Consider the following 25,388-nt stretch of genomic DNA (forward strand, 5'->3'; position numbering starts at 1 on the left):
AGTGCACATCCCACGGATTAATTTAAATTGCATTTCTTTTTAATTTAAGCTGTGCGTTAATTTATAAGTAGTTACCTGAAAGGGAAGGACCGAAAAAAGTTAAAGAATACTTTGTTTCTTTTCCCTTTGGCCCTTTTGCCCCCACATCCTACATTGAGTCACCCCCCCCCCCCCCCCCCCATGTGCGCGCAGCATGACAGTTCACATACTTTTTTTATGCACTTTGACCACTGATCAGGAACAAATACTACAACAAAGGCACTGACGCACACCCATACAGGTGACATGGGAGAAGGCTGTGCAATCTATTGCCTGTTCAGATGCATGCTGGGAGCCCCAAAAGGACATATAATACTCCAACAGCTGTGAGGAGCGGGAGGGCTCCATAGATCTCCTCACTACCGAGACCCACAAGATAGATGACAATCACAAGGGTCAGGTGGAAGATTGCAATATCAGGCACACGCGAAATCCATCACCACCCTTCTGCAGGGAAATCCCTCAGTCTACAGACCACATCACCCATACTATCTCGGGTCAGGGAAGGGTCGGATGATCTGTCCTTTCCCACAGCCCTATGTCTCTCCAGAGACACTCCTCTCAGAAAACCCACAAATTGGACACCTCCGTCAGGATTTGGTGAGCACTGCAAACAGATCTGGACAGGCCCTTTCATCCACTGGGCATTTCCCCGGTGGGTGGAGCCCTAGGAAGTTGGTTTTGAAAGACCAGGGCAGCTCTTGATGCCTCTGTCACTTTCCCTAGGTCCCTGAGGTTAATTGCAGCAGTCATTGGTTAATTTTGTAAAAAAAAAAATAAGCACTGGGGCACTCGTCACCCTAAAGCAGAACCACCTACTAGCCATGAAAGTGGGGAGAAGATGTGGCGTAATGACGAGAGCAGCAGACTTCCAAGCTGGGGAACCACGTTTGCGTCTCGGCGTCGGCTCAACATCCTGTGATTCTGGGCAAATCACTTCATCTCCCCATAAATGAATGAATGTGTCCTTCACTGATGCTCATCAAAAACGCCGGTGTTGATGATTAAGTGCCGGTGCCGAACACCGGAACCCACCGGCTCAAATTAAGCACTGGCAAGTGGCAACGTCCCAGGGAGGCTTCAGGAGAGGGAGGGGAGGAGAGGGGAGGTAGATAGAAAGCGATCAGAGAGGGAGAAGCGAGGGAGAGAGAGAATGGATGGAGCGAGAAAGAGAGAGAGAGAGACTGCAGAAGATGAGGTGAGCAGTGCTGGTTTGAGTATTTGTGCCTGAGCTGCTTTTGGTACCCCAGTCCGACCACGAACTGCAACATACAGTAACCACACAAACAGAACACAACAACCATAACATGCTGTTGTTAGTGTAAAAACATTGCAGCTCAAACGGTATCATTTTTACAGCTTGCACAACATAAAACCCTCCCTTTTAATCCACCCCTGAGGCACCCAGGACAACGGGCTTTGTTTCAATGCTTTTTTATTCTACGTTTTGTTAATTTCCGACTGCGTGTCTTTAAATTTCATGCTCATTTCTCTCTTTCTCTCTCCCCCTGTAGAGTCCTGATTTATTATTAGAAACGGATAATTTTAAGACTATGGAGCCATATGTGCATTTTTTTTAAAACCTGTAATAAATGCCTGGTTTCCTAGCAACTAATGTGCTATCGGTTGGTGCTGGTGCCAAGAAAACCACAGTGGAGAAGCGGCAGAGCAGGGGCAGTGGACCGAGAATCTGTTGCAGAAAGCAGTGTGAAACTTTAGAGGCACCGGCTGGAGCCCGAGCAGCGCAGACTCCGCCTTTCATCCCTCTGGAGCCCATAATATGAATGCCTCTGAGAAGAGTCATACAAGTGCCTGTTGTTCCAAACACCAGGAGATTATTCAGCTTCAGGCATACACTGTGCTCATGGACAAACATCACCATGGGGTCAGTCCTGCTCCCTCTAACTTGCATGTCAGAACAGTGAGATCCCCCACTAAATCCCCAGTCGATGGGGTAGGGCCCTGCTAGACAACAGGTCTTCATCCACCTGACACCACCGAAGAGACTCGTGCATGCAGCAGCACTACCACCAAAGGCCATCACACATCACATGCAAGCCCTGCTGCATCACCTACAAAGCAACCAACCACAGCACACCACTTTACGGTGCAACCAAGATCAAGACCTCCAGTGGAACACGCACAACATGCCGCTGTAGAAGCACCGCAAAGGAAATGGGCAGATACAAGAAGGAAAAGATGAGGTACCAAGCATCCTCCTGCTCCCAGAGTAGGAATCTCCATCCCAGTTCAGATCCAGCAGGACACAGCACGTCTCCACTTCTGGAAGGGGCTGGAGACCCCTGTCCTCCAGCAGCATCTCGGTGCATAAGCCACCACTGCCATCTTCTAGAAAAGCACCCTGGTCCCCCAGCCTGCTCCTTCATTTTACCCCCTCATGCCCCTCTGTGCCTGGGTCCCAGGTTCCTCTGGCCTAGTAGGTACCCGCGTATGTCCTTCTGCCTTCTCCGCCTCATGTCTTGACCGAGCATCCTTTGTTCACGGCCTTCCTGTTACTGCACATTTGTCTTTTGCTTGGCATTCTGTTGCTTTGTAGCTAGGTTCGCTCCATGTACATCATAAACATACATACATACATACATACATACATACATACATACATACATACATACATACATACATACATACATACATACATACATAAGGCATGGCTGGGAGAAGGCCTCTGGGTCTGCTGGTGCTTTGGTGTTAAGGATTTTGTCACTGTGTGTGTGTGGATCAGAGGAACAGTTGGCATCTTCCCTGACTGGTCCGCCCTTGGTGTACGCCTGCGTTTACCTCCCATGTCCTGATGGTTCCTAGGATGGTGGCCTAGAATAAGGCATTGGCCCATGCAATGGCATTTCCACGATGGGTGGGGCAGTTCTGCAAATCTCAAAATGTACAGGATTGGCAGACAAGTGTGGTAAATTCTTGTATTTCTTTTTCTCTCTGCTCCCTGCTGCATGGATCTCTGGACCCCTTCTTGCACTCCTGACCAACGTGCCTCTTCTAATGCCACCTCCCAGTCCAGTCGACCAGTTGCCTATGGTTGACTACCCATTATGCACTGCCGCTCCACCATGCACGGGTGAGTATTTTGGGGAAGCCTGTCTATTTACTCCCAAGAGTGTGCAAAGTTTTTTTCTGCAATCTTCAAGAAGGTCTATGGAAAAATTCACAGCTTTGTGTTGTTTAAAAAGTTTTTTTAGTTTTGGACTTGCCAGTGCTTAATTTGTATAAAACAATAAGTGCTTGGGTCCAAGATTTTTTTGGGAGTCTGCGGCCAGTGCTGCCCAATGCCGGGGCTGCCAATGACGAGGATACCCACTGCGACTACATTGGCGCCAATCCTTCCACGAAGACATAAACTGTTCATTACAATACATTAGTCCCAGCTTTGTGTCACCCCTGGGAGTGCTGTAGTGTATGTTTAACTCATGTGTATCTCTTCTGGCTTAGAGTTGCGTGTTGTCCTAAGAGAGACCGGATGATGTGTTGTATGGAGTTGCTATGGAAGTGAATGTCATTTGGAGAATCATATATGAGAGGCAGGGCCGGGGGTGATGTCACTGCTGCCCTTGGTTTGAATGAAGTGAAACTGAATGATCTATGTGTATCGCTCAGTTTGATAGATGTGAGCATTTCTTGAAACCACGTGATCACGAGGCAGGCGTGAGTGGCAGTGTGGTTTTGGCGCCTTGTCTGACAGTGTGAGCCTGTGGCGTTTGCACGAGCGACATGCTGGGATGAGTCGGTCCTGAGCCAGTGTTCTTAGAAGTATGAACCCTTGGATAGGTGCCGTGGATGTAGGCATGTAACTAAGTATGGGGCATATTTACAAGCCCTTAGCATCACTTTTCACATGATAAAAGTGACGCAAAAGTGGCGCAAGGGTCTTGTAAATCTGCCCCTATGTGTGTAAGTGGTTAAACACAGAGGTCAGACATGAGTAATAATGACTCTCACAACATGCATCGCTCATGCTGCTTGCATTATCTGTCCAGTCGGTTACCCAAACCTGTGGGGGATTATGACCCCCTGGAGGGATGAGGCTGATGCTTCCTGTAGTCAAACATTCATCAAGGACCGCCCTGCACCCGAATCCTCGTTCCCCCAGCCCTCTGTAGCATGTTGCGTGCTGCATGTACCTGTTATAATCTAGCAAGTGATTAATGCATCCTCTCTATTGTTGTCCTTGCCTTGCTGCTCAGCCTATGGTGATGTCATCAGAATGTTGAGAGGGTTGGGGTGGAAGAAGGAATCAGTTGGTGTGGAAGGGCTGAGCGGCAAGATGGCTGCTCCTGGTGGGGCCTCACATGAGGCCTAATATGGATCTGATCTGAAGAATAAAGCTGTGACCCTGAGTTACATTCTTGACTACGTATTCTTTCGTTCAACTGTTGAAGTAACCTTATTTGTCTCTCTCACACCGCCAATGGGCATGTCTGAGACCCACTGCCCCAATGAACGTCCATGACCCTTGATGGGCACACGAGAAGGCAGAAACGTGCTGGCACATATGTTATGACGTCATTATGGCTCACTCGCGTCTCGCCTCTTTTTTTAACCTTCTCAAGGAACTCTCACTATTAAAGATCACATGAAAACCCCTGGATGATTTTAAATCACCACTTTAACAACAACTGATCACAAAACACACTCCCTACCAAAGTAGTAGCACGCCCGGGGTATGAAGTGACACCCAAGTTACCCGAGGATGACGCACCCCACTTGAATAAGTGGCTGAGAGTTTCACAAAACATAGGAAACCCACAACCCCATAGAAATCCTTAGAAGGGCCTCCATACTATAATTGTTTTGTTTGCATCACTAAGGAGGGTGTTTATGTACGACCCGTAATTTACCAGTCTAGCCCCCTCAATCTGTTTGGTGTCTCTTCATACTCTATGCTCCAAACAGGGAGGACGAGGCACAAATGAAGCCATTGAGAGGTTCCAACCACCAACAGCACATAGTACAGCAATTTAACACAGTTTGATCCACACGCAACATGAGTGGTGTCCGGCAACAGGTAGCCAATGCTGCCATCATGGTTGTGCCATAATGGTCACACTTGATGAGGCACTGGCAAGGCAGCTGCATGGTGACCCCTCACACAAGGTCTTCAGTGACCAAACCATGAAAGGTTTCCACCCCAAAATGGTGGCAAGGCATGGACCTGCACTATACACTCCTATCTGTCTCTACTTCCAGGTTACATGCTACATAGGCTCAGACACAGATGAGTCACTGAACACAGGCCGCATCTACTACTGTAATACTTACCCACTACCAAAGGCCGGCCCCCTCTGGAACATCAGAGACTTGCACAACCACCCCCCCCCCCCCCAAAATCACAGGCATCAAGAATGGCAAGACACCAGCAGCATCTGCAGCTCAGCCACCTGCTGCCAACCACCCGCTGGCCCGGCTGCTCCCAAGGCATCTACTGCCCTTGAATCTGAGGTGCCTGCTAGTCCTGCTCCCAATGCTCATGTTATCTCTGCTCCAAGTGCACCCGCTGGCCCTGCACCCAATGTACATGTTATCTCTGCTCCCAATGCACCCGCTGGCCCTGCATCCAATGTACATGTTATCTCTGCTCCCAATGCACCCACTGGCCCTGCTCTCAATGTACATGTTATCTCTGTCCCAATGCACCCACTGGCCCTGCTCCCAATGTGCATGTTATCTCTGTCCCAATGCACCCACTGGCCCTGCACCCAATGTACATGTTATCTCTGCTCCCAATGCACCTGCTGTCCCTGCTCCCAATGCTCATGTTATCTCTGCTCCAAGTGCACCCGCTGGCCCTGCACCCAATGTACATGTTATCTCTGCTCCAAGTGCACCCGCTGGCCCTGCACCCAATGTACATGTTATCTCTGCTCCCAATGCACCTGCTGGCCCTGCTCCCAATGCTCATGTTATCTCTGCTCCAAGTGCACCCGCTGGCCCTGCTCCCAATGCTCATGTTATCTCTGCTCCAAGTGCACCCGCTGGCCCTGCACCCAATGTACATGTTATCTCTGCTCCCAATGCACCTGCTGGCCCTGCTCCCAATGCTCATGTTATCTCTGCTCCAAGTGCACCCGCTGGCCCTGCACCCAATGTACATGTTATCTCTGCTCCCAATGCACCTGCTGGCCCTCCGCCCAATGTACATGTTATCTCTGCTCCCAATGCACCTGCTGGCCCTGCGCCCAATGTACATGTTATCTCTGCTCCCAATGCACCTGCTGGCCCTGCGCCCAATGTACATGTTATCTCTGCTCCCAATGCACCTGCTGGCCCTGCACCCAATGTACATGTTATCTCTGCTCCCAATGCACCTGCTGGCCCTGCACCCAATGTACATGTTATCTCTGCTCCCAATGCACCTGCTGGCCCTGCGCCCAATGTACATGTTATCTCTGCTCCCAATGCACCTGCTGGCCCTGCTCCCAATGCACCTGCTGGCCCTGCGCCCAATGTACATGTTATCTCTGCTCCCAATGCACCTGCTGGCCCCGCTCCTAATGCTCATGTTATCTCTGCTCCCAATGCACCTGCTGGCCCTGCTCCCAATGCTCATGTTATCTCTGCTCCCAATGCACCTGCTGGCCCTGCTCCCAATGCACCTGCTGGCCCTGCGCCCAATGTACATGTTATCTCTGCTCCCAATGCACCTGCTGGCCCCGCTCCTAATGCTCATGTTATCTCTGCTCCCAATGCACCTGCTGGCCCTGCTCCCAATGCACCTGCTGGCCCTGCACCCAATGTACATGTTATCTCTGCTTCCAATGCACCCGCTGGCCCTGCGTCCAATGTACATGTTATCTCTGCTCCCAATGCACCCACTGGCCCTGCTCTCAATGTACATGTTATCTCTGTCCCAATGCACCCACTGGCCCTGCTCCCAATGTGCATGTTATCTCTGTCCCAATGCACCCACTGGCCCTGCTCCCAATGTACATGTTATCTCTGCTTCCAATGCACCTGCTGGCCCTCCGCCCAATGTACATGTTATCTCTGCTCCCAATGCACCTGCTGGCCCTGCTCCCAATGCTCATGTTATCTCTGCTCCAAGTGCACCTGCTGGCCCTGCTCCCAATGCTCATGTTATCTCTGCTCCAAGTGCACCCGCTGGCCCTGCACCCAATGTACATGTTATCTCTGCTCCCAATGCACCTGCTGGCCCTGCTCCCAATGCTCATGCTATCTCTGCTCCAAGTGCACCCGCTGGCCCTGCACCCAATGTACATGTTATCTCTGCTCCCAATGCACCTGCTGGCCCTCCGCCCAATGTACATGTTATCTCTGCTCCCAATGCACCTGCTGGCCCTGCGCCCAATGTACATGTTATCTCTGCTCCCAATGCACCTGCTGGCCCTGCGCCCAATGTACATGTTATCTCTGCTCCCAATGCACCTGCTGGCCCTGCACCCAATGTACATGTTATCTCTGCTCCCAATGCACCTGCTGGCCCTGCACCCAATGTACATGTTATCTCTGCTCCCAATGCACCTGCTGGCCCTGCGCCCAATGTACATGTTATCTCTGCTCCCAATGCACCTGCTGGCCCTGCTCCCAATGCACCTGCTGGCCCTGCGCCCAATGTACATGTTATCTCTGCTCCCAATGCACCTGCTGGCCCCGCTCCTAATGCTCATGTTATCTCTGCTCCCAATGCACCTGCTGGCCCTGCTCCCAATGCTCATGTTATCTCTGCTCCCAATGCACCTGCTGGCCCTGCTCCCAATGCACCTGCTGGCCCTGCGCCCAATGTACATGTTATCTCTGCTCCCAATGCACCTGCTGGCCCCGCTCCTAATGCTCATGTTATCTCTGCTCCCAATGCACCTGCTGGCCCTGCTCCCAATGCACCTGCTGGCCCTGCACCCAATGTACATGTTATCTCTGCTTCCAATGCACCCGCTGGCCCTGCGTCCAATGTACATGTTATCTCTGCTCCCAATGCACCCACTGGCCCTGCTCTCAATGTACATGTTATCTCTGTCCCTATGCACCCACTGGCCCTGCTCCCAATGTGCATGTTATCTCTGTCCCAATGCACCCACTGGCCCTGCTCCCAATGTACATGTTATCTCTGCTTCCAATGCACCTGCTGGCCCTCCGCCCAATGTACATGTTATCTCTGCTCCCAATGCACCTGCTGGCCCTGCGCCCAATGTACATGTTATCTCTGCTCCCAATGCACCTGCTGGCCCTCCGCCCAATGTACATGTTATCTCTGCTCCCAATGCACCTGCTGGCCCTGCGCCCAATGTACATGTTATCTCTGCTCCCAATGCACCTGCTGGCCCTGCACCCAATGTACATGTTATCTCTGCTCCCAATGCACCCGCTGGCCCTGCACCCAATGTACATGTTATCTCTGCTCCCAATGCACCTGCTGGCCCTCCGCCCAATGTACATGTTATCTCTGCTCCCAATGCACCTGCTGGCCCTGCGCCCAATGTACATGTTATCTCTGCTCCCAATGCACCTGCTGGCCCTGCACCCAATGTACATGTTATCTCTGCTCCCAATGCACCTGCTGGCCCTGCACCCAATGTACATGTTATCTCTGCTCCCAATGCACCTGCTGGCCCTGCGCCCAATGTACATGTTATCTCTGCTCCCAATGCACCTGCTGGCCCTGCTCCCAATGCACCTGCTGGCCCTGCGCCCAATGTACATGTTATCTCTGCTCCCAATGCACCTGCTGGCCCCGCTCCTAATGCTCATGTTATCTCTGCTCCCAATGCACCTGCTGGCCCTGCTCCCAATGCTCATGTTATCTCTGCTCCCAATGCACCTGCTGGCCCTGCTCCCAATGCACCTGCTGGCCCTGCGCCCAATGTACATGTTATCTCTGCTCCCAATGCACCTGCTGGCCCCGCTCCTAATGCTCATGTTATCTCTGCTCCCAATGCACCTGCTGGCCCTGCTCCCAATGCACCTGCTGGCCCTGCACCCAATGTACATGTTATCTCTGCTTCCAATACACCCGCTGGCCCTGCGTCCAATGTACATGTTATCTCTGCTCCCAATGCACCCACTGGCCCTGCTCTCAATGTACATGTTATCTCTGCTTCCAATACACCCACTGGCCCTGCGTCCAATGTACATGTTATCTCTGTCCCAATGCACCTGCTGGCCCTGCTCCCAATGTACATGTTATCTCTGCTTCCAATACACCCGCTGGCCCTGCGTCCAATGTACATGTTATCTCTGCTCCCAATGCACCCACTGGCCCTGCTCTCAATGTACATGTTATCTCTGTCCCAATGCACCCACTGGCCCTGCTCCCAATGTGCATGTTATCTCTGTCCCAATGCACCCACTGGCCCTGCTCCCAATGTACATGTTATCTCTGCTTCCAATGCACCCGCTGGCCCTGCGTCCAGTGTACATGTTATCTTTGCTTCCAATGCACCCCCTGGCCCTGCGTCCAATGTACATGTTATCTTTGCTTCCAATGCACCCGCTGGCCCTGCGCCCAATGTACATATTATCTCTGCTTCCAATGCTCGCTGGCCCTGCGTCCAATGTACATGTTATCTTTGCTTTCAATGCACCCGCTGGCCCTGCACCCAATGTACATGTTATCTCTGCTTCCAATGCACCCGCTGGCTCTGCGTCCAGTGTACATGTTATCTTTGCTTCCAATGCACCCCCTGGCCCTGCGTCCAATGTACATGTTATCTTTGCTTCCAATGCACCCGCTGGCCCTGCGCCCAATGTACATGTTATCTTTGCTTCCAATGCACCCGCTGGCCCTGCGTCCAATGTACATGTTATCTTTGCTTCCAATGCACCCGCTGGCCCTGCACCCAATGTACATGTTATCTCTGCTTCCAATGCACCCGCTGGCCCTACGCCCAATGTACATGTTATCTCTGTCCCAATGCACCTGCTGGCCCTGCGACCAATGTACATTCTATCTCTGCTTCCAAGGGACCCCACGGCCATGCGCCCAAAGTACATGTTACCTCTGCTTCTAAGCCACCTTCTGGCTCTGTCCCAATGCACACTCTGGCCTTGTGCCCAATATACATGTTATCTCTGCTCCCAATACACCCACTGGCCCTGCATTGTACATGTTGTCTCTACTTCTAAGCCACCAGCATGCCCTGCTTTCAATGTGCAGGAAACAATCATGATTCTGCAGCAACCATACCACAGAAATCACAGTCATTTCAACCACCGACAACATCCAGGCAATCCTCAATTGCGCTGACACCCCAGCTCTCATCCTGCTCGATCTCTCTGCAGTTTTTGACACGATTTCTCACTAAACTCTCATTTCAAGACTACACCACGCTGGAATACAAAGCCCAGTTCTAAAGTGGATAGACTCCTGCCTAACAGACAGAAACAGAGAGTCAGGCTCCCACCGTACACCCGAGAACCTAGGAAATTAATCTGCGGAGTCCCACAAGGATCATCTCTCAGCCCAACAGTCTCCAACATCTACATGGCAGCCCTTGCAGGCATCATCAGAGTTCACGGATTCAACATCATATTCTACGCCGACGACTCACAGCTCATCCTATCACTGGCAGCCCACTCCAACACCTCCAGAAACAACTTCATAAACTGCATGATCAGCATGGCAGACTGGCTGAAAAAGAACTGCCTGAATTTCAACACAGACAAAACGGAAGTACTGATCTTTGGAAACAAGAGCTCACCCTCAGGCTCCTCCTGGTGGCCAGCAGACTAGGTCCCATGCCAATTCCATTGGAATAAGCCAGAAACCTAGGACTCATCCTGGACAAAAAACTCGCCATGGCGCCTCAGGTAAATGCCATCACCACCTCTTGCTTCCTCATCTTACAAATGCTAGGTAAGGTCTTGAAGTGGCTACTACAAACCACCAGACGCACCGTCACTTAAGCCTTCATCACGAGCAGACTGAACTACAGCAATGCACTCTACACCAAATCCCAACCCATCTCACACAGAGACTCCAGATGCTTCGGACTCTAGACTCATCCTTGACCTCACATCCATGTCTTGCTTCACTTCAGAAAGCTCCACTCACTCCCCATCCAGAAACTCAACATTGTGTCATATGCAGACTGCACCCAACTCAACATCTCCCTATCCACAAACCCAACACCGCCAGTCACAACTTTCGAGAAGGCATGGAAGCCATCGCCAAATGGATGAAAGACAGCTGCCTACAACTAAACACCAACAAAACAGAAGTACTCATCATGGGCCCAAACCCCAACCCCTGGTGGCCCCCACCCTCAGAAACCCACCAACCCCCACGGACCACGCATGCAACCTGGGAACAATCCTGGACTTCGAGCTCAAAATGGACCACCAGATCAACTCTGTCTCATCTTCCTGCGTCCACACCCACCGCCTCCTTCGTAAGACCTTCAAATGGATCCCCCTCAAACACAGAAAGACCGTCACCCACACCCTGGTCACCAGCAGATGCGGCCTGTGTTCAGTAACTCATCTGTGTCTGCTCCCTATGCAACCGCTAACCCTGCTCCCAATGCACCTGCTGGCCCTCCTCCCAATGTACATGTAGTCTCTGCTTCCAAACTACCTGCTGGGCATTCTCCAAAGGCACTCATAAAAACCAGAACATGCAAGGCGACAGCACGGAGACCATTTCAGAGAAGAAACTGTATGACTGGAGCCCTGCTCATGTCTAGTTTGAGGGAAGGGGCAAGCCATCAAGGGGAATTGTGGAGTCATTGTTAAAAATGAAGAGATGTCACCCCCAGGTCACCCCCCACGCCGTGCGGCGTGGGGGGTGACCTGCCCAGGTTCCTCGCAGGAGCTGGAGCAAGATCACCGCCGACCAGCTCACCACCTCCCTCAGCCTGAACCCTCCCGCCAGCGCAACGGACCCCAACAAAGCAGCCCGCAACTTCACACAGTGGCTCACCAACTGCGCCGACGACCTCGCTCCACTGAAGAACCCTCCCAGCAGACCCGACAGCAAGAAAGCCTCCTGGTTCACCGACGAACTCAAGACATCCAAGAAAAACTGCCGCACCCTGGAAAAAGCCTGGCGCCACGACCAGACCACAGAAAACATGACTTCCCTCAAGAACGCCACCCGCAAACACCACCAGCTGATCTGCACCACCAAAAGGACAACATTCAAAGAACGACTGGACAACAACACCCACAACAGCAAGGAACTCTTCAGCATTGTCAAAGAGTTCTCCAACCCCAGCGCCGGAAACAACAACATCACACCCTCGCAAGTCCTTTGCGACTCACTCGCCACCTTCTTCCACCGCAAGATCGCCGACATACACAACAGCTTCGGCGCACAGACCACGCACACAACCACCGAACAAACGCCCCCCACCACCACTCTCTGCAACTGGACTGCGGACAGCACCGAAGACACCACCCGCACGATGAACACCATCCACTCCGGATCACCAACCGACCCCTGCCCCCACCACGTCTTCAACAACGCCGACTCCATCATCGCACCGCAACTCCGGGACATCATCAACATTTCCTTCAACACCGCCACCTTCCTGGAGAGCTGGAAGTACGCCGAACTCAGAGCCCTCCTGAAGAAACCAACAGCGGACCCCACCGGCCTCAAGAACTTCCGCCCCATCTCGCTCCTCCCTTTTCTTGCCAATGTCATCGAGAAGATCGTCAACAGACAGCTTGCCGCCTTCCTCAAGACAAACGGATCCCTCGACCCTTCGCAGTCCGGCTTCTGAGCCAACCACAGCACCGAGACCGCCCTCATCGCAGCCACCGACGACATCAGATCCCTGCTCGACAATGGGGAAACAGCGGCCCTCATCCTCCAGGACCTATCTCCGGCATTCGACACTGTCTGCCACCGCACCCTAGTACAGCGCCTCAGCAACATCGGGATCAAAGGGAAGGCTCTGGAGTGGAACACCTCGTTCCTCGCCGGAAGAACCCAGAGAGTCCGCCTCCCTCCTTACAGGTCCGAGGCCACACAGGTCATCTGCGGCGTACCACAGGGGTCCTCACTCAGCCCCACCCTCTTCAACATCTACATGAGCCCCCTCACAGCTATCGCACGTCAACACAACCTCAACATCATCTCCTACGCCGACGACACCCAGCTGATCCTCTCCCTCACCAACGACCCCGCCACTGCCAGAGCCAGCCTTCACGAAGGGATGAAAGACGTTGCCGAGTGGATGAAGAACAGCCGCCTGAAACTGAACTCAGACAAGATGGAAGTCCTCATCCTGGGATCATCGCCCTCCACCTGGGACGACTCCTGGTGGCCCCCTGCCCTGGGCACCACCCCCAAGCCAACGGACCACGCACGAAACCTGGGCTTCATCTTGGACTCCTCCCTCTCGATGACCAGACAAGTCAACGCCGTATCATCATCGTGCTTCAACACCCTGCACATGCTCCATAAGATCTTCCCCTGGATCCCCACCGAAACCAGAAAGACAGTCACCCAGGCACTCGTCACCAGCCGACTGGACTACGGCAACACCCTCTACGTGGGAACCACGGCCAAACTACAGAAAAGACTCCAGCGCATACAGAACGCCTCCGCACGACTCATCCTGGATATCCCTCGCCACAGTCACATCTCGACCCACCTGAGAGACCTGCACTGGCTCCCCGTCAACAAGAGGATCACGTTCAGACTCCTCACCCACTCACACAAGGCTCTCCACGACAACGGCCCGAAGTACCTCAACAGCCGCCTCACCTTCTACACCCCCACCCGCCAGCTACGATCGGTCAGCCTCGCCCTTGCCGCTGTACCACGCATTCGCAGAGCCACCGCTGGAGGAAGATCCTTCTCCTACCTGGCGGCCAAGACATGGAACTACCTCCCCACCCACCTACGGCTAACCCAGGACCACCTCTCATTCAGGAAGCAACTCACGACCTGGCTTTTCGAGCAATAACGGACCCCCACCCCCCAGCGCCTTGAGACCCACTGGGTGAGTAGCGCGCTCTACAAATTGTTTGATTGATTGATTGAGAATATAACCTGAGGGCCAGTGCAATGGAGGCAGGTCATCAAGCATAGCTTGCAAAATTGAGCCAGACCGCCAGGGCCAGCTCTGCTTCCCCTGCTCTCAGGGATCTGATGAGGAAGCAATTCGACCTTATGAAGCAAGTGGCCAAGTCTACACTTAGATGTCCACTTATGTAAGTGTGAGTATGCTCAGAAGTAAATCGTACCAATGGTGCCCCTGGTTTCATTGGCATTGCCATCCTGGGGGTGCCTATTTGTCATTGGTGGCTTCGTGTCATCACCACAGTTTACCTCGCCATTCTCCACTCCAGGCATGGATACGCGTCAACTGACAGTCGTGCTGTGCAGCATGGTTCATGGTGGCGCTATGCAGCACGTGTTTGCAGACTGGTATTGCAAGACATCACGAATGCCGTGCAGACATGAACCTCTGCCTCAGTTGTCTGGATTCACACTCAGTTGTGCCCCGTGTGCAGATGTGAGATCTCCCATAGTCCCTGCAACTAAGCATAGAAAGAGGATCCACTGAATGTCAATAAATAAAAAAATGTAACATCGTACGATTGTCGCACTCTTTTCGAACGTGAGTGAAAGAAACGTGCTCGGTGCTCACCCATGTAACACAGTCATAGAAAACATATTCCAGAGCGAAATATGTAGGGCGCGATTCACAAAGGGCCTCCGCACTCGTGGCAGAGACCCCGCACTCGTGTCGACGGGGCCCGCATTTATGGCGGGGGCCCGAACTCATAGTGGAGGTCTTGTAGTCGGAGTGGGGGGCCCGCACTCATGGCAGGGGCCCGTACTCATGGCGGGACCTCCGCACACGTGACAGAGGCCCCATAGTCATGGCGGGGGTCCCACACGAGGGCCCCGCACTCATGGCAAAGGTCCCGCTGTCGCAATGGGGGGTCCTGCACTCATGTCAGGACCTCCGCACTTGTGGCAGAGGCTCAGCATCCGTGGTGGTAAGACCTCTGTACTGCAGTTACCAATTGCGGAGGTCCCACCATGTATGCATGACCCCCTCACAAGTGCGCCCTTCCCCCTACCTACCATTACTGCGGGGCCTCCGCCACGAGTGTAGAGACCATTGTGAATCAGCCCCTTAAGGCCCGATTCACATAGAGACTTACGGCTCGTAGAGTTACAAGGGCCTCATTTATGAAAAAATGACGCATCGCTGCGTGAAAGCAGCGATGCGTCACTTCTCAGTGTGCGCTCCTTACGACATTCCTGATGTGTCATATTTAATGTATGACGCATCATGTCGCAAGGAGTTACAGATACGTCAGTAATTCTGACGTATCTGTAAGCGCAAAAGTGACGCTTTGCTGGAGTGTGTCACAAAAGTGACGCAACTCCAGCAATGCGACCTTTCACATGGGGCAAGCCCCATGTGAAAGGGCCTGCATCAGTCTTACGCCTGCTGTGAGGCAGGCGTAAGATTTTGACGCAACGGAATCCTAAAAGTGACCCAGTGAAATCTCATAGATATCATTGCGTCACTTCTTCGACCCTTCCTTGCGTCAATATGCCCCCCTTGCATACATTATACCTGGCGCAGGCAACATGTGGCGCAGGGGTTTACAAAGTGACGCATCTACCTAACTGCGTCACTTTGTAAATGTATCGCAACAAGGCGCATTTTTTACGCCACTGGTGCGTCGCAAAAAGTAACGCACAAGCGGTGTAAAAGTGACGCACAGCCTCATAAATGAGGCCCAAAGTGCGGAGTCTCCGCTCTCGGGCGCAATCATTATGAGTTGTAAGTCCCTTTGTGAATCGGGCCCTCAGTGATCATAAATGACTTTCAATGAGAATTGGATCATTTTATGTTGTAAAAAATAGGAAGACCCACGCCCCAATAGATCCTGTGTTTTCCCCTGTTTTCTGTTCCTGATGTGAGAGGTCTTGCACAGTCCCACTCTGGGGTCATGAGACCAGCCGGCACCGCCTCCGCGGGACATTGATATGTCTGCTTCAGTGCAGGTGCAGGCAGCTACATGCTCAAGTGAGACTGTACCTGACACACTGTGCAAGATATGCCAGGAAACTATTGTAAGGTGCTGACAGGACTCTCTTTCATGGTGTCGAAGATATGTGCGCTCGCGCCACTTCGCAGTCTGAAAATGTTTATTAACAAAAAGAAAAGTCGCCTGTGGGTCTAAGAGCCGGCAACATGGCCAAGCACTGTGCAAGGAGAAAACTAAAGCACACAAGTACAGAACACAAATATATATGTCTTCATAAACAGGCCTCTCATGGCTGATACAACAAGCATTAGCAAATGCAACAGGTTTTACCTATGAGAGATCTAGTGGCTGTGTCAATCAGGGCCGTTCCTAGGATATGTGGAACCCCGGGCAGAATAGGAACATGCGAGGCCCCTATACAGTAACATGGTTAAAAAAGAATAAATAATCCTAATAAAATCCGTACATAGATATTTCATTGCTATTAAGTAGATTAAATGAAGTTTAAATGTAGTTTAAATGAGTTAAACTTAGTTATTGCTCTATTGAAAGGGATTAATGAAAAATATATGCTAATGGGTCATTCTAATTCTGGTACTAAGAGATATCCAAAAGAGAGGTGAAACTTTACTAATGAGGAGAAAAGACAGTTTTCAGTGTGTTTCCAAAAGACTGGAGTTACACCATAGCTCAAGAGGGTGATAGTTCTAGTCCTGCATAAGTAGAAAGGAGAAGGCTCTGCCTCCAATCAGGACCATCTAAATTTTAGGATGGCACAGGAGTTTGGTTGGCACTGATTATGAGGTTCCGGACTGAACGTAAGGAGTGCTGTAGAAAGATAGATCCTTTTAAATGCAGTGCACATCAACAAAGCAGATAGAGGGTTTCGGACCAAAAACCCAGCCGCCAGCATAAAGGTGAGAAGAAATGGCATAGCGATCCAGCCATAACAGATGAGAAGTCTAGCATGGTTCTAAATGATTTGAAGGGTACTGAATTCAAGAAGGCAGGAAGCTAAAAAAAAAAGGCATTTGCTTAATCTAGTGAGAAGATAATTGACTGTACAACAGCCTCATGGTGGTGAGGTGGCAGAAAAGGAATGATTTTCTGTTGCTTATGGATGTAGTAAAGGCACGTGGATGAAAAATGGTTATTATATTCTGAGAACAAGAGAAGATGCTGCAAAATGAAGCCAAGATTTTTTTGTTGATTCTGACCATGTGGGCGATTGACGTACTTCCACCAGCCACCAAAGAGAACACCATATGGTATGAGATTCTTTAAAAATGAGAACCCTTAATTTGTCACTATGGGTTCGAGTCTCGGTAACGACGCCAAACATCCTGTGATTCTGGGCAAATCAATTAATCTCCCCGTGCCTAACAAAAATGAATGTGTGTCCTCGTGTAACGTAACTGGTGCTAGGTAAAGTGCTCTGAAGCCTGATTCGGTTCGGGTCAAGTTCGCTCTATATAAAACTCTGCAAAAAAAAAAAAAGGTTTTGATTAATTTGTCTTCATTCAGAAATCAACTACTAACATGCACATACCAACATATTCTTTGGTAGAGACCTGATTACCACTGAGGGAAATCATGTTTGGGTATCAATGTGTGCAAGATATCAGCAAGAAACCAGAAATATAACACAACAACTGACATACACCTAAAAACAGCCCGGAGTATTGATTTTGTCAATAGTTGTTAGCTGTTTAAGCTAAATGACTAACAACAATACATTATTTTACTTTCACATTGTAGTTTTAACCCATAAGTAGCTTCTTCACACACATTTGCATAGAATCACAACTAGAATGCAGCACCATTGCTCTTTGTTCTCTGCAGAGAGGCCATATTTTGAATGATCATGTAATCTGAACACCTTTTTGACCCTCAGACAGGCACAGTCAATCAATCAATCAATCAATCAGTGACACTTGTAAAGCGCGCTACATACCCGTAGGGTCTCAAGGCGCTGGGGAGGGGGGGTGCCGCTACTGCTCGAACAGCCAGGTCTTCAGCTTCTTCCTGAAGGAGAGGTGGTCTTGGGTCAGGCGCAGGTCGGACGGGAGGGAGTTCCAGGTCTTGGCGGCCAGGTAGGAGAAGGACCTTCCTCCTGTAGTCGCTCTTCGGATGCGGGGGACGGCGGCGAGGGCGTGGGTGGCTGAACGGAGGTGGCGTTTGGGAGCGTAGAAGTTGACTCGGCTGTTGAGGTAGCTCGGGCCTTGGTCGTGTAGGGCTTTGTGTGCGTGGGTGAGGAGGCGGAAGGTGATTCTCTTGTTGAAATCTGTTCTGCCTGCAGCCTCAACTCCAAAGTGCTCAACTGTAGCCTGTTATAAACACCTGGAGGCGACTCAGTAAACGGTGCATCATCCAAGAGTAATATGCTGTGAAATGAAATACAGAAACACACATGCTGAAAATAGCTGCCACTCGTAGGGAATGCAAGATTAAGTAAAGCATGGGAAATGTACACAGGAACAAAATCACTGCCATGGATTAAAATAACAGCAGGAACGCTGGAATTATATGACAGGAGAGAGCTAAATTATGTGGCAGGGTGAGTAAATTATGCGACAAGAAAAGGCAAATAATACAGCATAATATGGCACATTTTGAAATAGTATTACTTCATTTTGTTGCCCTTTTTAAACTTGGTAACACTGTTTGGGGATTGGTTGCACCCATTAGTACCAATGTAACACCCACATTAAGCAGTGGGAACAAAAAGTTGACTATTCCAGTTTTTCAAAGGGCCTTTCCACATGCAACAAAATGTGTTGCTGCATTTTTAGTAACTTTTGAATCATTTGAGATAGAAAGCAATTTTGTTGTTAAAATCTGTAGATTATGCAGCAGATGATGGATTATGTGGCAAATGTGGGAAATGCATAATTATGCAGAAATCGACGCCATTGCATAATCGCATAATTCCAGTGGCCCTGCCTAACATGCAGTATCAGACTGGGACAGAAAATAGGTCATGTACCAAAATAAAAGGGGCCCCCAGCAGGGCTTTAAGTGGGATGAAAAAACTGGGGGGGTCTTTCAAATGGGCGTGGCTGATGTATTTAAGGGCGTGGCTTAAAAACATGTCAGCTATAAATCTGTGCATAACATATTGTGCCGCCCGACTGGTATTGCTGCTTCTGTCATTGCATCCACATATATAATACAACAAGTAACATGATACCGACAACAAGCCAGAACTATTGGCTTTACCAGTGGCTATTAGTTGCATAAGATGAATAAGCAACATCTACGGCTTCCTTGTATATAATATTGAAAATGCTTCGGTTCTGAAACGATGAGACTGAAAGAACTATACCGAGTCTCGTTGAAGTTATATTAAAGGCAGTGAAGGGTGAGGGCAAACATGGAGAGCGGCCCTTCTCATGACCTGCTTTTCAGAACTTTTCGTTGTGCAGACACTTGATCAATGTATTTGTAGAAAAGCTCAAAGACATGAATATAGGGCTCCTTTTCAATGTCCATTTTAATTTACTACCAGGTCCACGACTCAAGTGACCCAGCACACTTTAAACTCTGCTCCATTCACTTTTACACGCTGCTCCTGCTCCTCTGCGTGCACCTCTTGTCTGGCTTCCATGCTCCCCCTCACTTTATTCCGTTTGTCTTGCCCCTTTATTTCGCCTCTCTGCTCCCTTTCCACTTGACCTTGGTGAGCAGCTTCCATTGTGATGCATTGCATCGCCCCTGCAGGATATTCAGCCTTTTATTCATACAGAGGCAGGGCTACTTTACAGGCAAGGGCACTTAAATGGCCTGTCCGATTGCTGTCATCAATATGCAGATAACAAAAAAATATATATAAACTCTTAGGGGACCCCTGGGCCTCGAAACTTTGGAGTCTTTAAAGCTGCGAGGCCCCGTGGCTGCGAGCAAGCGCGAGGCCCTGGGCAGCTGCCCACACTGCCCATGCCTAGCGCCGGCCCTGGTGTCAATGCTTGTATTACTATCGTTTTTTGAGTATTCAGCTGAATCGTGCATTGAAATGAACAGTGCATTTTGAGATTTCCATGTTTTTTCTTGCACAGGGGAGTAAATCAATAGACAGCGGGAGGAGCAAGTGATGGTTGAAAAGCAGGGGTATTCTAAACAATGGTGGCAGGCGAGTGGGGGGTGGTGTGTTAACACAACTAATGCATTCGCTGTACAGGCGGAACCTAAAAATGAAAACTTTCTGAGCTGAACAACCTTAGAAAGGAGAGGAAGGAGCAGAGTTAGCATTTTCAAGCGGCACATTCTGAAATGCCGCATTCAATGCGCTGCTTGATGCCCGCGTCATCTGATCCTCTCCAAGGTGGTTGCACTCGCGGCCATCCAGTGTGCTATGCTGCGAGTTGTTTGTGGCACAGAGCTTGACTGGCAGTGAGAGGATCACAGAGTATGATGCTGGGACAAAGAAATCATTTGCCAGGTAGAGGCCAGGAAATCCAGAATAGGGCCATGAATCAGCCTTACAATCTGCCCTTCACAGGATGGTTGTCAGTGCACAGGATGTTACCTGAAGTTACCAAACCAAGATACACAGGACTTCCTCCTGTGATGTCAGTTCCTGTTGGATTAATATATAATCAATCAGTATTTGCAAAGTGCAGCACTATCACCCCTAGGGGTATCTGGGCGCTGAGGGTGCTGTGTCTCCATCGAAAAGCCAGGTCATGAGATTCTTTCTGAAGTCTGCCAGAGAGAATATATATTAACTTATAATGCCAATGACAAGCCATCTTTAATCAAAAGCAGTATTGGAGCAGACTTGAATATCCTAAGTTGGAACGTAGCAGGGCTGTACTCTAAGCTTGGTGACCAGGACTGGTTGCACCTAGTTAAGGAACAGGATGTAGTTATGTTCCAGGAGACCTGGGCCACTCACGACTTGCATATTGAGGGGTTCCATAGCATTAGTGTAGCGGCATCCCATCACAAACCTGGCCGTCAGTCGGGGGGACTTCTTATTGGGCTTAACGTAGCAGCTGGAGGGAGCTTTAAGGTTCTGCCAACTAATAGTTCTAATTATCAAGTTATCTATACTACTATTATAAAGGAAGAACTTTGAACCTTTGAGGCGGGTAAACTCGGGAACCACAGCCCCAATCCACACACCCGATACATCGTTGTAATAGTCAGGGTGTGCAGATGGACATAGGCTATATAAACGTAATAAATATAAGTTATTTAAAAATTGTACAGAAAAAAAAGTAGTCCCTTGGAAGAAGCGCCGGCCATGGGTAAACTCGGGAACCACAGCGCCAATCCACACACCCGATGTAGTAGTCCCTTGGATGAAGCGCCGGCAGCGACGTGCGTGCTGACGTGAGGAGCGCGGGGAGGAGCGGCGTCCAGGAGCGCAAAGGAGGACCGGAGGACATGGCGCGGGGAGGAGCGGCGTACAGGCGGTGAGGAGCGGCGGACAGGAGGTGAGGAGCGGCGGACAGGCGGGGAGGAGCGGTGAGCGGCGGATGAGGTAGGTTATTTATTTATTTAGTTAGGAGCGGTGAGTGGGGGAAAAATGAAGCAAAAATGACAATCGTGAGCAAGAGGAAGCAAACGGAGCATTACAAAAGAGAACCAAACGGTGCATTACAGGAGGAAAAAGTTATGATGTGTGCAGGTTACAAAAGCGTAGAAAATACACAGAGGCACAGAAGGAAAAAGTGACGTGTGCAGGTAGCAAGAGGAAGCAAACGGAGCATTACAAAAGAGAGCCAAACGGTGCATTACAGGAGGAAAAAGTTATGTGTGCAGGTTACAAAAGCGTAGAAAATACACAGAGGCACAGAAGGAAAAAGTGACGTGTGCAGGTAGCAAGAGGAAGCAAACGGAGCATTACAAAAGTGAGCCAAACAGTGCATTACAGGAGGAAAAAGTTACATGTGCAGGTTACAAAAGCGTAGAAAGTAAACATAGAGGTATAGGAGGAAAAAGTGACGTGTGCAGGTTACAAAAGCGTACAAAGTAAACATAGAGGTATAATTCTGCAATATATGGAGGAAGGCTCCGGGGGACCCACGGACAACGTCGGGGCGGGCTGCTAGTACTTTATAAAAGAAGAGTTTCTTTTTATTTGGTGAATTTTAATAATAATGATTTCCAATCTATTCTTAATAGAAATGTTATTGTGGTTTTTGATTTTATCTCTTATTTAGATTGTCAGCAACACCCAGGCGATACTATCGGGATTATTTTAGGGGGAGATTTTAATGCAAAACTCAATGACACATACCATGACGTAGAGACATCTAACAATGGTTCCTCCTCCCGTAGGGACGCAGAATTGGCTGCGTTTTTAAATTCACATGATTTGGTTAATGTTATGGACCAGATGGGTCCAGCATACGTCATTAACTATCAACCTCCAACATTCAGAGGTAGGGGCCATTCCTCTAAAATAGATTTTGTCTTTATCTCTTCTGTGTTTGTGGATTACCTAACGGGCACAGAGGTTATTGCCACGATCCATGGAGATCATAACCCCATCAAATTAGCATTGAAATTGGCACCTCGACCAGCGTTTTCAGTTGAATGCGGGGCTAAAGACCTAACGCCAACCACTGATAATTTAAGATTAATATGGAGGGGCATTGATAGGTAGGAACTGTTTAAGTTACTAGTGAAGGATAATCTGCCCATCATTAATTCATGTATGTAATTTAAAACTCCGCATCTAGAGGTAGTCAATGATTTCTCCAAACTCTGCACGGTCATCAAAATCTTACTGTCGAAGCCCACTTCTTTGAGGAAGTAGGGCCCTAGATGGTTTGATAACAAATGTTCGTTGGCGAATAGGAACCTACGTAGGGCCCTCTCAGCCAAACCTAGGTGTGCCTCAGATGTGAAATTGGCATGGCAGAGTTATAATACAGCGGTTACAAATAGGAATGGAGTACTCCTAAATGATCTCAGGCAGCCACAGATAAAAAGAGTAAAATGTTGTGGTCTGCTGTATGGGATCTTCGATCCACAGAACAGTTACTAACCCCCATTAGCTGCACCATATCCAGTGAATCTTTGGAAAACCATTTTTCTAATATTTATGCCACCCCTTCATCTGAGACAGACCAGTACGAATTTGGCCCATCCGCTGGCATTCAGATAACACTCCCCGAAGTAGAGGAAGCCATTCATCAGAGCATTGGGAATAAGGCCCGGGTCCAGATGGTTTACCAATAGAGTGAATCCAATGGAACCCGGACTTCTGGGCTCCACTCCTTTGGAACGTTTTTAACAACCTAATGCACGCCCTGCTACCCAGTACCTGGGCAAAGAGTATTATCGTCCCAATATTTAGAAAGGAGGATTGGTCACAGCCTAGCAATTATAGGCCGATCTCATTGATTGATAACACCCTTAAAATCTTGAGCAGTGTTTTATACAACAAGATCCTGGAATGGTCAGTGCAATGCAGTATCCTAGAGCCCTGCCAGTTAGGTTTCCCAGTCCAAAGAACACAGGAGCTATTTTAATTTTTTTTTAAATTGCAATGTGTCTCTGTGGCTACGTACAGAGCTGAGATTTGGGGCACCGTAGATAGCTCCTGCATTCAGCAGGAAGAAAACCGGTTCTGTAGAAAGCTGTTGAGTATCCCAATCTCGGCCCCACAATATATCTGCCACAAGGAATTGAGTTTAAATTATATATCTGATTTTATACGTGCCCGTCCAGCCCTTTGTTGGCTATCAGGTTGGAAGAATCAGGCAGCTACCTTAACAAAAAATATCATAACAGACTGTCTGAAGTGTGAGAAGGGGATGGACATTCCTTGGTTATCTGGAGTGTATCAAAGCCTATGCAGCGTTCATAAGGGCTGCATTTTCTTAAATCCTAGCGAAGCCGAAACCGTAAATAAAAGAGAACTTAGAAGCGCTCTTTATTTGTCATATAGCACTGCAAGAATTGCGTTGGAATCAAATAATCCCTCTGTCTCCAGTTATATGGCTTACGAATGGCACTGCTACCCCCTTCCAAATTATTTCACCCTACCCATGAGTCGGTGGGAAAGGAGCCTTTTATTCCGCCTGAGGGCTGAGACAGTTACATTTGCATTGTCTTTCCCTTTGGTTTATTACCCTAAACTTGATTCACTACCCTGCCCATGTGACAGGGTTAGTGGCCAATCAATACAACACTTCTTGTTATTCTGCAAATACTGCATGGAATATATTAAGAGCTTCTCCTCCCATTTTTTAATAAGAGCAGGCCTATTAGTTTGGTTTCTGCTTATTCCCATATGCTTGCCTTGGCTGATGAAGAGCTGTTTTTTTGCCTAAGCAGATTTCTGAGAATCACAACCAGGGCGCGTAAGACAATGCTTAATTACTGAGTTCTATTCATGTACAGAACATTGTTAATTATCGAATGGATTTGTTTATATATTAGCGGTTTATCTATTTTTGATGATTTTTGTCTCAATTCACCATCTAAATTCTATGATATTGTGTTTATACAACTGTAATTCTTACTATTATGTATTGCTATTTATGTCATTTTTAACTATTGTCGCACTTTTATGGATACAATGTTCATCGAAATAAAGTTTGTGAATTGAATTGAATATATGACGTTATAATGCAAGCAATTACAACGCATGGTTTTACAACGCAGGCTTTACATCGCAACTACCATTACATCGCATGATTTTATAACACATGTCATTGCAATGCATTTTTAAAAAGTACCATTACAACACATTCCATTAAAACGCATTCCATTACAATGCATACCATTACAATGCATAGTACTATAAGGGTAACAGTAGGGTAAGTGTTGGATAGTGTAGGGGTAAAAATTACTATTTCCACTCCAGTGAGTGCAACAGTAGGAAAAGTGTTGTGTAGAGTAGGGGTAAAAATTACTATTTCCCATAACCCATAATCACCCTAAGACTGAAAAAATCTCCATTACTTACCTTATAATGCGTTGTAATGGCATGCATTGTAATGGTTTGCGTTGTAATGGCATGCATTGTAGTGACAAGCATTTTAATTGCAAGCACTGTAAAGGCATGCGATGTAAAGGCAGTTGCGTTGTAACAGTTGCATGGTAAAGGTAGGTTCTTGTAATGACTGCGTTGTAATGGATGTTTCCCGCCAGGGAAGGTGCTGTTCGGTGGTGGAGGGGCAGTTTTTTCCAGGTCTTGGCAGCGATGTAGGACAAGTAGCGGCCCCCATTGCAGCAGTGTCAGATGCAGGGGGTGTGAGGCAGAGAGTAGGTGACTTGAGGGCAGATGGAAGTCCAATATATATAAGTATGTTAATAAGGAGGCCCTTCCACGAGAAAGAAATGTTGCAACATATGTATTACCTTATTTTTTGTTGCAATCTTCTCCCCTTGCTATTATTTTGTACCTGCTTTTTGTTCTCTGCGGTTTTGTCAGCTATTGG

The sequence above is a fragment of the Lissotriton vulgaris genome, chromosome 9 (assembly GCF_964263255.1).
Source record: "Lissotriton vulgaris chromosome 9, aLisVul1.2, whole genome shotgun sequence".
NCBI classification, from domain to species: domain Eukaryota; kingdom Metazoa; phylum Chordata; class Amphibia; order Caudata; family Salamandridae; genus Lissotriton; species Lissotriton vulgaris.